Raw genomic sequence first — 15371 nt, 5'->3', positions numbered from 1 at the left:
TCCCAGCCCCTCTCCCAGCCCCAGCAGGGTGCAAGTGACTCCTCAGCTCTTGTCCTCTGCTTCCACCTTCAGCAGGAGCACATCTGAAAGCCACCAAATGTCCAGGCGTGTGTTTTCAGCTGTGGTTCCTTCTGCTGCCCTGCTAAACCCCGGGAACTTCCAAATGAGCAGTCACAGCAAAACAACTCCCAATATCAGCTGCTGCAGGAGGTTCCAGTGAGTTGGAACTCTATTTATTATATGCTTGAGAGCCCCAGGAAGCAGCACAAAGCTGTGCATTAATACACTGGCAGGCAGGAGACAGACAAGGCAGATGCTGCATTTAGCACAGCTCACTGGAACGGGAGAGCAACGAGTCCCTGCCCTGCCTGTCTGAGCTGGTCAGCTTGATGGGCTCTTTAGAGGATCCCCCACAACCTGTTGACATGAAAGCACTGTCTGAGAGCACTGGGAAGTAGAAAAGGGAGAGGTTTCTCCCTGTTCAGCTCCTCTGATGAACCTGCTCTGCCTCTGAGGCAGCTGCAGGTTTTTCAGTGTCTGATCCCAAGTGATCAGTGGGGTGAACTTGCTCAGGAGCTCAGCAGAAAGTGGATGGGATGTTTCAGTGCTGCACTGGGTGATCCTCGTGGAACCTTTCCAGCTCAGAATATTCCAGGATTCCACGACTCTGTGATACTTTGAAATGGTCATTCTGGTAATGCCTGACAATCCTTCTCTCCCCAGCTCAGAGGGAGGGCAGGCAGGGCTGGGCTGGTGAAATGATGATGCTGAAGGCAAGGAGGGTTCACTCCTGCACTCAAAACATCCTTCCCATGGCTCTTGTTTTCCTGTGACAGTATTTACAGCCAGGTCTATATTAATTGCTTTTTCCCCTCCTGTACCCACACCTTAGCAAGCCCAACTGCACTGCAGGATTAAACAGCTGCCAACACTTCAGAAGATTTCTCTGTATTTGTCCCCAAACCCTATTTCAAATAGGTTACAAATGACACAGCCATTCCAGCTCCTTGTTCCAGCTGAAGCACCTTCTTGTATCACCACATTTTTGTAAATTATCCTCTTTTTTTCCCTAAAAAAAAAACCACTTAGGATGTCCATAAAGCTTGTTGTGTACAGAACAATGATTGAGGTGAGCAGCCTGAGCTTCACCTCCAGAGCCTGCAAATTAAAGCTCAGTTAAATGAAAATGAAGGGAATTTTATTGTGGTTAATTTTTGGACCACATCTGGCACATTATCCTTCCAAACTATAGATCCACCAGCTCTAGGTCTGCAAACAAGGATGCACATTGGTTGGTTTTCCCATCTGGTACCTTATTTTGATGTTTTCTTTTTTTAAAAGGAAATTTTTTAAGAGGCAGTCAGGTCAGATCACAGCTTGTAGTTTGAATTTTCAACTTGTTCTTAGACTTTAACTTGAGCCCCTCATGTTTCCTCCCACTGGAGTGACTTGTGGATCTCTGTGAAAAAGTGTGATTTAATGATATTTAAAAAGGGTGTTTTTTTAGTTTATTCAATTTATTTTTGCCAATAATGGAAATTTTCACTTATTATGTACCTTAATTAGCACTAGAGAGAGGAGAGCAAATATACTTCTGGTCATCATTTGAAAGTATTCCATGTACAAGGGAAAGAGCTGACACTTAATCTACGTTTCTCAGATTTGACACCTGCAAGCCACCTGAAAAAGCAATTTATCATTATATATAATTGCTTTTTTACCTTCTGTGATTTAAAGCAATTAATTAGTAGGGGAGTTTGAAAAGTCTTTCTAATAAGACTAAACAGTGAAGATACTAAATACTTTTTTTTTTTCTTGTTTCCTTCCCAGCAAAATAGAATAAAATTATATTTGTATATTTAGAAGGAGGACAAAACAAAGTCCAGGGGGAAAAAAAAGAAATCAATGTCAGGAGGAAAATCTGAGAGTCTTGTTGAGACAAAGGTGTTCAGGTTTTTTTATTCCTTTTTATCCCTTCCCTCATCAAGGATCCTTTCTTGGATTTTTATCTGAGTAGCTTTGAACTGGATCATATCTAGTTTGGTTCCTTATTTCACTGGCAACCTGCTGCAGTGCCACGAGGTCACAGAGGAGAGATGTGACCAGAAAAAAGATGTATTTGCTCTTTGATGGATCAGTCAGTCTGATTAATCCAATATAACAACATCCAGTTAATCCAATATAACACTATTTTGTATTTCTTTTTCTGACAAATATGGAGAAACAAGGAAATAACAATTAAACAAGTAAGACAATGAGGGTTTTCCATTCCACGTTAAGTAGTAGGATGTGTAAAATTGTAAAGTATTTCCTTTGAATGGAGTAAGAGGGACCAGGGACCAAACTTTCACCCAAAATGCAAAGAAAATTTGTTACCAGTATAGAAATTAAATTCACTTCTCCTCTCACTGTGTCTGTTTTGTGCAGGGCAGGTGAGAGGAGAATATTTAAGGAACGGCAGCAGTGAGGGCCACCACATTTACATAAAATTGACACTGAATTATCCTTGGGAGGGATGTCAAAAATACCCAACAGAAACTGTTCTTTGGCTTCAGTCTTGACAACATCTTTATCTGCCCCATCAGTCCTTGGGCAAATGAAGAGCTGAATAGTCCCTGGTGAAGGGGACTGATGCTTTGAAAACATCTGAGAGCAGAAATAGGGGGAAACCCCACCTTCCTTCATCCCTGCACACCCATTTTGGGTGGGGGAGAAAAGGGTGGAAAAGCCCTCTAAGACCACGGAGTCCCAGTCATTAACCCACCACTCACCTCTGGCCCCAAAATGAGTGGATTGGGGGGCATAAGAAGTCCTGGCAGAACCACTGGATCAGATTAAATGTGGTTTTTCCTTTCCCCCCACCATCTGCAGAGCCCTCAGAAGTGAAGGTGCTCCGTGTTTGAGCAGAAGATTCTTCCACACCTCCAGCTGGAGATTTTCTAGTGTTTTGTACTTGGCAAAGAGCTCCAAAATACATTGCAAGATCCAGCTCAAGGGGTGTTTTGGACCAAAATAAACCCCCCAAGAGTCTGGATTGCTTATAAATGCTTCTCTTGGAACCTGAGCACAACACAAACAGGCTGCAAATTGAAGAAGGCAGCGAAATCACAGAGAAAATTAACAAACCTTTTACCTGCTGTTGTTACTGCCAACACACATCAGGTCAAAATTGCTCTGCATACCCTCTGAATCAGATGTGCTGCCTCTACTTTTAAAAAGAAAACATTGTACAACTTAAATTCCTTATTTTTTATTCAGGGAGTTTCCTTGTGACAGACAATGTTTCAGGTCATCCTTTTATCTTCCATTGCATTGTTATTGTATTTTATTTTTTTTTTCCAAAATGTCTCGAAGAAAATGGGAATGGACACAGTTAAGACCTTTTGTTTGGAGGGTTTACTGTGGTTTAAGGGCTTTCAAACCGTGTAAAGGCAGGACCAGTGTGGCTGCACATCGACGTTTTTGAGGGTAGATGGCAGCAGAGGAATTGCAAACACAAATTTTCCAGTATCCAATGTAGAAAATGCCTCCCTCCATCTGCCAAAGGCTGACTACTCTGATGGAAAAGCACGAAGTTCTGAACCTTGAGAAGAGCTGGAATTTGATTGTTCAGAAATATTAGAAGGTTGGGGCTTAATAGCTCTGTAAGTCTGACGTGTTCTGATGCTGTCTATCAATCTTGGTTTTCTCTGAGTTCAAAGCACTTGGTGTCATGTGTTTTAATTAACAGTGATAAACTGGCACTGGGGTAATTCCTGGGCTCCCCCTGCCACAGCCATCGATTCCCTGCTGCTGTGAGCTCACACTTCCCTCCTGGATGGGCCCTGCAGATAAATCAGAGCAGAAAAGACACTTTATTGTGGTGCTGTTCCACTAACCTTGAGAGGGTATGAGTAGCAACAAGTGCGTGGCTGAGATGGATCCCAGGATTTCGAAGATGTGACAAGTTATCCATTAAGAAATGGATCAGAAATCTCCAGTGGAAAGGTTGTCGTGATGTATTTAAAGACAGCAACAGCTGAAACTGTGTTTTGAACATGTTGAGAAAGCCAGCTGAAAAATAAACACACCAAAAATTATTAAATTCCTCCAATCTTCTTTTTTTTGTTGTTTGTTTGTTTTTGGTTTTGTTTCTGTTTTTATTTTTTGTTCTTTTGCAGCCTCAACAACTCCAGCTCTTCATTCCAACATCAGCACCTGCCCATGGAGCCAGGGCCCCTCCCTCTCCCCCAGCTTCTTGGGACTCCTGTGAATTGCTTTAATGTGTCTCCTTTCATCTAAACTTCCCCCAATAATTGGCAAACTTTGCTGCATCGCTGCTCCTCCCCTCGTCAGGAACATTAAGTCCACACATTTCTGTCTGGGTATGGAAATTTTGCAGCTCCCAAGAGGTTGTTTTTTTTTTTTTTTTCTGTGATTAAAGAAAATCGCTCCATTCTGCTGTTTTACCTCTTCTTGTGGGACTGCTGAGTGCAACGTTCTCTGGAGGACTCGACAGCAGGAGTCTGAAAACCCAGATAAATTACTTTGACTAATTTCAGCCATTACTTGTTGCTGTTCTCAAAGGCTGCAAAGAGAATAGAGGAGTTGGAGTCTTCCACAGCCCTTATGTTTTGGCTTAGATGGAAAGTTTTGGGGGCACAGACACTGCCTTCTCAGGAGTGTTTTGTGAAAAGGGCATCACTTTTAGCCCAAATGGTCTCACTTGAAGGCCTGAGGTGTGATCAACACACTAAAAGGCCTGGTGTCACCAAACCTAGTTCTGCTAATTCTGCCTGCTCTATGTTTTAAGCTGAAAGATGAGAGGTTTAGATTAAATATTAAGAGGAAATTCCTCCCTGGGAGGGTGGGCAGGCCCTGGCACAGGGTGCCCAGAGAAGCTGTGGCTGCCCCTGGATCCCTGGGAGTGTCCCAGGCCAGGTTGGACGGAGCTCTGAGCAACCTGGGCTGGTGGAAGGCATCGGGGTTGGAACTGGATGGGCTTTAGGGTCCCTTCCAACTCAAAGCATTCTATGATTATTCTGTTGGTTACCAGACACCAAAATCCCACTTTATGTATAATTTTCAGATCAAGCCCAGCACAAAGCAGACTCAATAGAGGTGGCCACAATGTGTGCAGCAACTCTGCACCCACCACCACCCTGGTACTGCCACCAGTTTTGGTTTTAACTGGGTTTTTTTTGCAGTCTGGAGACTTGCAGCACTCCAGGGAATCTGACAAAAACAGCAGGAGCAATTAGGAAGTCATTCCACAGCAGAATGATTTCCTAATTATTACTGTTTCCCCTCCCAGCTGTGATGATTGTGCTTTTCTGTCTGACTGGCTTTGCTTCCCAGGTCCTGAGAGCTCCCTCAGTGGTGCCTCCCAACCTGAGCTGTGCTGCAGTGCTGTGATGATCCTGGAATAACATGGATCTCTGCAGCCTCTTCATTGTGTTAGCAGGACATGCCATGGGTGTGATGAGAGGAACCTCATTTGAGTACAACCTTTCTTATTTCCCTCAGAACTCAAGAACAATTGCCCAGGCACTTCATATCTAATTACAGCCTATTTAAAGCAATGAAAACAACCCTTAAAATGGTTTTCTCTGTTTATTTTGAGCTCAGTCCATCCTGGAAGTAGCACTAAAAACACTCAATGAAACCTCAGACATAAAGTTTTGTGCTGAGAGTCTTCAGTAACAAAAACCTTTGGCACACTCATAGTAAGCCCTAAGAGCTAAATTAGAGCACACAGATCTTGAAGAAACAAGAATGTTGGTTTTTTTTTTTTTTAATTTTTCCTAATTATTTTAAGTCATCCCAAAGAGTGACTGCTTTGAGCAAAAAGAGGATCTGTGTTGTTTTATCCCTGTGGACTCTCCATAAAATCCAGCTACACAGTCAAACAAACAGGGATTGCCCTTTGCAGAGCCCCAGAGTGTTGGAAATGTGGTCACTACAGCCTCTTCCATGTACTGAATCATCAAATCCTGGAGTGGGTTGGGTTGGAAAGGACCTCAAAGCCCATCCATTCCCACCCCCTACCATGGGCAGGGACACCTCCCACCAGCCCAGGTTGCTCCAAGCCCTGTCCAGTTGCTGAGTTAGGGAAAGTTTGCATCAATTTCTCAACTCATTTATGGAAGTTCTGGGCTACTTTTGTTGCCTAATTAAGGTACTGCTGAGAAATTAATTAAATTGTGAAGCGCATCAATGAGGGGTGACATTCATCTTTCATCCAGCAACTGTGCTGTGGATCACTGACAGCAAAAAAATATCCTGGAAAACAGAAATCAGGGCATCTGTTGTGCCAGTGGCTAATGGGAGAGCTGAAGTTCAGCCTTGCAAGGCAATAAATGAGCCAACACTTTCCATGAAGATGCTTTGATCTTCAGGGTTTCACTTTCTCACGTCATTAAACAAAGAAATTACTTTTTTTTCCCTTTTTGGGGAATTTTATTGGAATAATCCCAGGCAACATGTTGGATTATGTAGAAAAATGTAAAAAACCTCAGTTTTTTTCACAAATTTAAATAAACTATACCTTTGGTTACGTTTTAAAATGTAAATATAAACCACTGTTGCATCATCAAGTTTTCACAGCACGAGTCTAATGGTTCAGAAAAATTTTGCACAAGGCGTTGGCACTGTGTTGGATGTGAGACACTCAATTTGAAGGTGATTTTTTTAAACATTCTTTCTTGTTTTATTTCTCTCAGTAACCTGAGTCCTACAGGGAAGTTTCTGTAAAGTCACCTTGTGTTTCCAGCTCTCCAACCCCCACCTGTGAATCTCTCACTGCTGAAGTTTGTCAGCACAATTATGAAAACATTTCATAGGTAAAACACTCCACAAATTTCTTTTTGTTATTTTTTCATAGAAAATACATAAAACCAGCAGGTGTTAATTTTCACCCACAGGGCTCATTTTGGAAATCTCGAGTGTTTTGCTCACACCCAACTGACATCCATCGATTCTCAAACCTACTCAGAGATGTTCATCAGCAAAATGAAGACACAGTTCCACTTCAGAAGGGATCTGCATTTACATTTCAAAGAGCAAAGACATTGACAGTGAGATTTTGGAGAACACTCCACAAACACTCCTTTGCCTGCCTTTCCTTCTTCTAATATTTTATATTTTTGTGTGTGTGGTGCTCCACGGCTTTGGACAAGCTCAGAGAGAAACCAAAGCGCGTCAAGCTTTTCAAAAGGCTGGAACACGTATTTTTGTTTTAGGGAGATGTATTTCAGTGACATTTCTTTGGTAAAGACTTGTAATTAAAGAAAATAATTAAAAAATTGACGGGCTCATAGCAGTTCAGAGCAATTAGGGGAGGTAATTAGAAGCATGATGAAAGGGCTGCAGTGGAAAAGGAATTTAAACCCTCGTTGAACTTTGTTACATCAAAAAGTGAATAAGAAAAAGAGTAAATTAAAAGTAGGGCTTATTGCTGGTAGGCAAGGGATGAAGCCAATTATTCTGGAAGAAGGAGTGCAAACTTCTTCTGCCATTCATCACACTGAAGGAGGTTCCTCAGTAATGCTCTTGGGCCTGCAAAAGAGCTAGAGAAGACTATGGGGTTGTTCAGCCTGGAGAAAAGGAGGCTCAGGGGGGACCTTCTGGCTCTGCAATCCCTGACAGGAGGGGGGAGCTGGGGGGGGGGGCGGGCTCTGCTCCCAGGGAACAGGGACAGGAGGAGAGGGAACGACCTCCAGCTGTGCCAGGGGAGGGGCAGGGGGGACATCAGCAGGAATTTCTCCTTGGAAAAAGGACTTCCAGTGACCTTCATTTTGAGTCAGGGCAAATTCCTTCTGGTTTTTAGCTCGTAGCATCTATTCAGTTTACAAAGTCTCTACAGCACTTTTATTCTGAGTTGGTGAAATCCAGTCGTGATAACTCTGTGAGCTTCCAGTCCCCTGTGGGGTTTGAGATGGCACCAGCACAGAAGCACTAATGGCAGTAGTGCAGCACAGAGCGTGGTGTTTTCATGTCCCCATTGCCACGGGAATGTTTGTGTGATAGAACTGATTTATCCCTTGTGGTTTGATTACTGCTGCCCTCTGAAGCAGCCACCAGACAAGAGCTGGAGGTCTCCCCGGGTTCATCAGTGCTTAATTAATAATCAGACACACTTTTATCCACACACCGTGACAGAGTTTGACGATGAAAGACATTTCAAACCATGGCTTTAATGAGGGGACATCGTTTTTCTTTAATGACCGTAAACAAGCAGATTATTTAAATCAAAAGCTGCAATAAAAGTCCCCTCTTTGTAACGACACCACCAACAAATGTTGCCCTGATAATCAACTTGCTGGTAACACAGAAATGAAGCAGCTTAATTGTGGCCTGAGCATTGTCATAGATCTCAAGAGCAGGAAGCCCCTTTCTGACAGACCAATCTGCACTCCAGATAACCCTGTCCCTGGGATAATTCTTCTGTCAAGCATCTCATTTGATGGGAGATGGAGTAGGTCATTTAGAAGCCTGGGCAGCTCTGCTGAGCTGCAGCAATTCCCACCAGTTATTTCCCACCAGAAAAGCTCCTGGACAGACTCAGCACAGCCCAGGTGAGGCTTTGTTTCATCCTCACGTGTCCTTCTCCCTTCCCTGAGCACAGGGAGAAAAATTAGGCTTTAATCTATGAAATAATGTCTATGCCTAAGGCAGAAATGCTGTCAGAGACAGGGTGGGATTGTTGGGGGGGTCCTGTGCAGGGCCAGGAGTTGGGCTTGGATGATCCTGATGTGTCCCTCCCAACTTGGCTTCCTCTGTGATTCTGATATTCCTCTGAGGGATTTTTCCCAAAGGATAAAGCTGCTTTTCACTAAGATGATGTTGAAGTATAGAGGTGGTTTCAGTAAAAAAAGCCCCATTTATTTCCCTCATAGAATCACAGGATGGTTTGGGTTGGAAGGGACCTCAAAGCTCATCCCATGCCACGGGCAGGGACACCTTCCACCAGAGTGCAGGTGACAACTTCAGTAAGAGAGGAAAGGACCTGTCTGTCTTGTTTTTTAAGTCCCTTCTGTTTTCCTGGATGTTTCTTAGCCTGTTCTGTCTTGTCTTCTGTTGTAAGAACAGCTGGAAGTAAGAATTTAAAATGTTTTCTCCAGTTTCCATTACCAGTTTGCTTCTTAGAGCAACAGTGGAGTGGAGCAATTCTGTGTAATTAAGAACTCATTTAGGAGTCTAACTTGCGTGTTTTGGTGTTGGTTTTTTAATATATTTTTATTTCTGACCTCACTTCCTACATATTTATTGTGTTTTGGGCTGAGTCCTGCTCTAATGCAGGCTTTGGAGCACTGGGAATTGGGTTTTTTGGTGTATTTTCTGAGCAATGCCGAGTTTCCTAACCTGTGCTCCACAACACATTCCTCATCCCTGACCTGCAACATCACCTGCCCAGCAAGAGCATATTCCAAATTCCCTGCATGGGCTTCCTTGCTGTGACAGAGTAACAAACCACCCGGCTCAACACTTTCCTGAGGTCATCAAGCAGCCCTTAAATATCAGATATTTGAGCTTCTGCTGCCTTGTGATGGCTTTGAACTGGTGGCCTTGGGGCAAAACCCACTGTCAGACTCTGAGCTATCTGCTCTTTTGTTTTGCTTCGTTCTCTACTTGTTTTCTTACTTCAGTGACAACTCATGAATAAAAGCAGAGATGGAGGGGAAAAAAAAGCACAAAAAATTGCCTGGAACTACAGAAAAACAAGGCAATTTAGGGTATTTTTTCTTCCCAGAAGTCAGAAAAAAACGAGGAAAAACTAAGTGCTCTGAGCAATCCAACTTTTAAATGATTGAAACTTTCTCCAGCACCCTCCCAAAAGAACAGTAGTGGAAGGTATTTTAAGAAATCTTTGTTCTTTCTCCTGGGAAATCAAAATCTCTTTTTTTTCCCCTAAAAATCCTACCCCACTTCCTTTGATGTTTTGCTCTGAGCAAACATTCAACTGGCATAAGTTTGCATTTTGAGTGAAACGAACAGAACTGGGGGACAAAAATCACTTGGAAATATTTATTTTTGTTGTTGTTATTATTATTTTATGACCGTTATTTATTTATTTGTATGTTTATTTATTTATTTATTGGCATCAGGGAGCCACAGCCTGAATGTCATCAGTTGTGAGGGACTTCCACTGACACGTGGAGCAGTGGCTGCAGGGAGAGTTCCAGGCTCTGGAATTCAGATTTTAAAATTTAGATCTACTGGCAAAGGACAGGTTCACCTCTTGTCTCCTAAAGTTCCACTCTGTGACTTACAGCACGTTCATTTTTAACTATCCTGCTGAGCAGCAACATTCATAACAAATATGATACGGAATAAAAGCCTTACAATTTATTTTTACTGGCCTGGTATATTATGCTTTTATAGCTCTGGTTACTCCTGTGCCATGAAGAAAAACTAGATTTCCAATGAAGGTACTTAAGAGTGCAAAATTTTCTCAACAAGGGCACGTGTTTCCTCTTGCCCAGATAATCCTTTGTTTCATTACAGTCGCAACGATTTTTAAATGCAGATTTGATTCACGTCTGCTTCTGCTGCAAGAGGGGCTTTCCACTCCAGTGAAATACAGTTTAAGTGCATTCCAAAGTTTATAACATTGAAAAGGAAGTGCTGTTCCAGGAAATAAGATATATATTTTCATACTCAGTGTTTGCTGTCCACCTTGAAACTCAGCTGGTGGAGGATTCTTGTCCCTGCCACGCTCAGGTGAGCTGGGTCATGAGCTTGCCTGTTCACATTCAGCTGATATTTCACTCATTAGACTGAGATGTTGTGACAAGCTACTGCAATTCTGTGTTTGCTCAGCTTGAAAAAGAGAAATGAGTGTCTGAGAGTGCCCAGGGACATGGTGGGTTCTCCATCCCTGGAGGTTTAAGGTGAGACTGGATGTGGCATCAGTGCTATGGGGTTGGATCAAGGGTTGGACCTGATGATCTCAGATGTCCTTTCCAACCTGGCTGATTCTCTGATTCTATGTTAGGTAATTTGAAATCCCCTAAACACCTTCTTTCTTGACTAGCAAGAACCCACAAGAGCCGTGTATTGGTTGATTTTTCAAGGCCTGATGTCAGTGGCGAAGTTTGGTTACTCTGGGGGCTTTGAAAGACCCTGCCTGTTTCTGGGAGGATGTCTAGGGAAGAATGTTCTTTACAACATCAAAAAGAGGGTTTTTACCCAAGACAGTGAGACTTGTGGTCACGCAATGTGTGCTGCCCTCAAGCCCAGACGTGGCTGGGAGAGAATATCCACTTCAGCAACCAAAAACCAGCAGGGGACTGACCCCAAAACACTGAATTTCTGCAAGGGATTCAGTGACAGCTGGGAGGGAGAGACCTTTGAGAGTGAGAGTCAGGTTGTGATCTGAAAAATCTAAGAGAGGTCGAGCTGCAGAAGCAGCTTCGTTAGGTGCTTGTAGGATCTGTGTTGCAGGACAGAAAAGGGCTTCTCTAATGATTGGAGTTGAATCCAGCCCTCTTTGGTCACCATAGGAACTGCTGCAGACAGAATGTTTTACAGGACTGTGGTGCACTGCTCAGGGAAGATGCTGAGCTCTTGGAAATATGGCTTTCAGCAATTTTAAGATTCTGGGGCCCACACAAATGATAAATCAAATGCAAATATTGGTAGGTTGTTGTGTCTCTCAGAACCTGCTGGATTTACAAAGTCCAGGAATATCCATCTATTCAGCCCACTGAGGAATATGTTGATATTTTAAAGTGATTGCTGTCGTTTCCAAGCTGGAGAGTTAAAGTGCTTTTAGGCTGGGGGTTGTGCAGAGGGGCAGAACTGGGACTGTGTTTGTGTCCAGTTCCTGTGTCACAGCACTGGATAATGTCCAGGTCGGGCTCCATTCGGTGCTGGTGCCTTATCTCAGTCCCACAGACTTGAGATTGCTTTTAATAGATAAATCAATTTTTCAAGGACATCCCTGGAGCTGAGGAGGCACCACACAAACATCCCTTTCCACGTTAGGGATCATTATGTCTCGTTGCAGTTTAATGTGAAGCATGACAAAATGTGCCAGCCTGAGGACACCTTGTCGAGTCTCCAGTGCCCTTCCAGGGAAGAAATTCTCTGCTGATCAATGGTTGTTAATAGCTGTGGCTTTAACACAGATTTGTCACTTTGAAAGATGTGCATATGTGCCCGTGTGTGTCCTTTCATTACTGGTCACCCTTTTTAAATCACGTTAGGCAGGAAAAAGTGCTCCTTTCTGGCAGGACTTTCTGAAGTGGCAAGCGAGGAGTTTGAACACTGTGTCCCTCTGAAGGTGTCTGGAAGGAATTCTGAGAGGAGCTGTGAGAGCAAATTCATTGATTACTGGAGAGGAGAGAGAACTGATGCAGCAGCAACTGATGGACTGGTGGGATTCAGGATCTGGGAAGCCTTTTCCCCCAAATGGTAGAACAGTGACCATCCCTTTCATCACACACATCAATGTTCAGGGTCTGCTTTTCTATAACTACAAAAAGTCCAAGGACTTTCCCTTTTGATTCCTCTTTCTTCTTCTCCCTTTCCTTTCCTTTCCTTTCCTTTTTCTGTTTCCTTTCATTTTTCCCTTTCCTTTCCCTTTCCTTTTCCCGTTTTCCCCTTTTCCCTTTTCTTTTTTTTCTTGTGCTTGGCATAGATTTATTTTTCTCCCATATGGTTAAAAAGAAAACCTGTTGATAGTCATCAAACAATGTTAATAACTTTTTCTGGTTTGTCATGTGTGTCCAAGGCAAATTCTCTTCTCATTGGAATTATCAGAATCAGAGAATCCCAGAATGGTTTGGGTTGGGAGGGACCTTAAAGATCATCCAGGAATGGGCAGGGACACCTTCCACCAGCCCAGGTTACTCCAAGCCCTGTCCAACCTGGCCTTGGACACTTCCAGGGATCCAGGGGCAGCCACAGCTTCTCTGGGCACCCTGTGCCAGGGCCTGCCCACCCTCCCAGGGAGGAATTTCTTCCTAACCCAATTCCTAATTGGTATAGGGTTTTTTTTTCTTTCCATTCTTTTCCTCTGAAGTTTTTGTATCTTGGATGTTTGATGTGAACCATCTGCCTTCATTAGTGCTGCATTGTCTGGTTTTTCAAAAAACTCCCAGGATTTAGCAGATCTGAGCAACATTTTGTCTGCAGAAATAGGCCAAACTCAACCCAAGACCCCCCTCAGCTGTGGCTGAGCCCACCCAAACCCCCTCACAGTATCTGCAAATTGAGATAATTATTTGGTAAGACAAGTGAGACTGTGAGAGGTTGCTCTGAGGAGTCTTTCCTGCTTCACAAATAAACTAAATGAGCTTCATTTTCATTGTGTTTTTCCATGCCTGCAATGTGGGGCAGCAGGACATGCCAAGCTTTTAAATTTGAACCTGATGTCCTGTTTCTGTTGGGGGGGGAGTTTGAAAGCTGTGCTGCAATCCAGGTCTGCAATAACTATTGCAGTCATCTGTCTCTGGTTGTTGCCGCTTTGGGCTGGCCCTTGGGAGGGGGGTTAGAAGGTCCAGGCTGTTTGTCACAGCAGATTTGGATACCTGATATCTGAAATGATTGCTGCCATCCCACACTCTGCTCCCTCAGCTTGGACTTGATCATCTAGACCATATGATTCTATGATTCCATGATCTTGGGGACCTTTTCCAACCTTGATGACTCTCTGATAGGCAGATATCATCTGTTTCCCTCCCTGGGTGACATCACCACCTACTGAGCTTTTGGACTCCCCACTACAGGACCCTGCCCAACATCCCTTCTTATCTTCTTTCCACATTTCAGAGTGTGAAGGAGAGGAGGGAACAGGCAATTCCAGCAGGAATCATTGACAAAGTGCCTTTCTGCTCCGGTTATTTCTGGCCGTGGGACTGGAGGATCTGCTGTTTCTCTGCTGGTTTTGACTCTACAGAGTTGCTGCAATGGGTAAGAACTAAACAAAGGGTTTGTTCAGCAGTTTTTGCTCGGCTGAAATCCCCCCCCAAAAATGCATCATGTGCTCAAAAGAGGACTAATACCTTTATAATAAGGTGCTTTTTCATTCTGCTGGATTAAGCCCAGTCAGTTTGGAGGGAACTATTGAATTGTATTTGGCTACAAGAAGCCCGAAAGGCAACACTTCAATATCTCCAGTCCTCCAGGGGCTCCCTTTCTCATTTACACTAAGTCCTGACATATTGGGGGAGCTGACCTGAATGGAAGATGGATACTTAAGTTGGTCTTTGGGGATTCTTCATGCAGCAAAATTAAAATTCTTGAGGTTGGGCAACAGAGAAACGTTGCTCTGTTTATAGATGGGTGAGGAAAATGAGGAAATGGATGTTTCTGACCCCTCCTTTCTGTGCCTCCATGGTCATTCTATTTTTGTAGCTGAGGCTGCGTGATAGAAAACGGTCTTATCTACAAATAACAACAAAAGAGGATCCCTCCCCTGAGCCCTGTAGTTACTGCACTCACTAACTGCTCCTACATGTGATTTGCTGTATTTTTGTGTTTTCTCCAGGAGGATGCACCGGTATAAGCAGAAAAAAAATACATGTTGCCAAAAGAGAAAGAGAGAAAAAACTCTGAGCAGGCATCAGAAAGGTTGTGATTTAGAGAGAAGGCTGAAATAGGAGCAGGATTGGAGCCACTGGAATGACAATTAAACAAACCTGAAGGGAACTGGAAAGAGCTCTGGCAAGAAATCAGTGCCCAATAGTAACTCTTCCAAATTCTATTCCTTTACAATACAGGGATTATAGTGATGGAAAACCTTTTAAAACTCGGCATATCTTAAAAAATAAACAGGTGTGTTGATGTGGAGATCAGGTCTATCGCTATAATTTAAAACAATCCAGAGGAATGCTTATTTTCTCTTACTTATATAATATATATTATATAGATGTATTATATAGTTATTTGTCCTATTGTTAATTGTTTCCAACCTAAAGCAACAATAAATTGTATTTTTGGGAGTCACCACCCTTGCAAGGGTCCAAAAAATCGATGGATGTGGCACTTTGTGATGGGGTTTAGTGGGAATGGTGGGATTTGGTCCAAGGTTGGACTTGATGATCTTTGGAGGTTCATTCCAGCCTCAACAATTCTGGGATAAGCTACTGTGCAAGGGAAAGAAGCCTCCTGAGGGGCTGAAAAACCTCGAGGAGAGGGGAGGGAAGGTTTGGGAAGGGAAAGGAAGGGGAGGGGAGAGAAATTTTGGGAAGGTTTGGGAAGAGAAGAGAAGAGAAGAGAAGAGAAGAGAAGAGAAGAGAAGAGAAGAGAAGAGAAGAGAAGAGAAGAGAAGAGAAGAGAAGAGAAGAGAAGAGAAGAGAAGAGAAGAGAAGAGAAGAGAAGAGAAGAGAAGAGAAGAGAAGAGAAGAGAAGAGAAGAGAAGAGAAGAGAAGAGAAGAGAAGAGAAG

The sequence above is a fragment of the Empidonax traillii genome, unplaced genomic scaffold (assembly GCF_003031625.1).
Source record: "Empidonax traillii isolate 1590-97213 ecotype Southwest subspecies unplaced genomic scaffold, ASM303162v1 scaffold827:size534266, whole genome shotgun sequence".
Classification (NCBI taxonomy): domain Eukaryota; kingdom Metazoa; phylum Chordata; class Aves; order Passeriformes; family Tyrannidae; genus Empidonax; species Empidonax traillii.
This window is presented reverse-complemented; position numbering follows the sequence as displayed.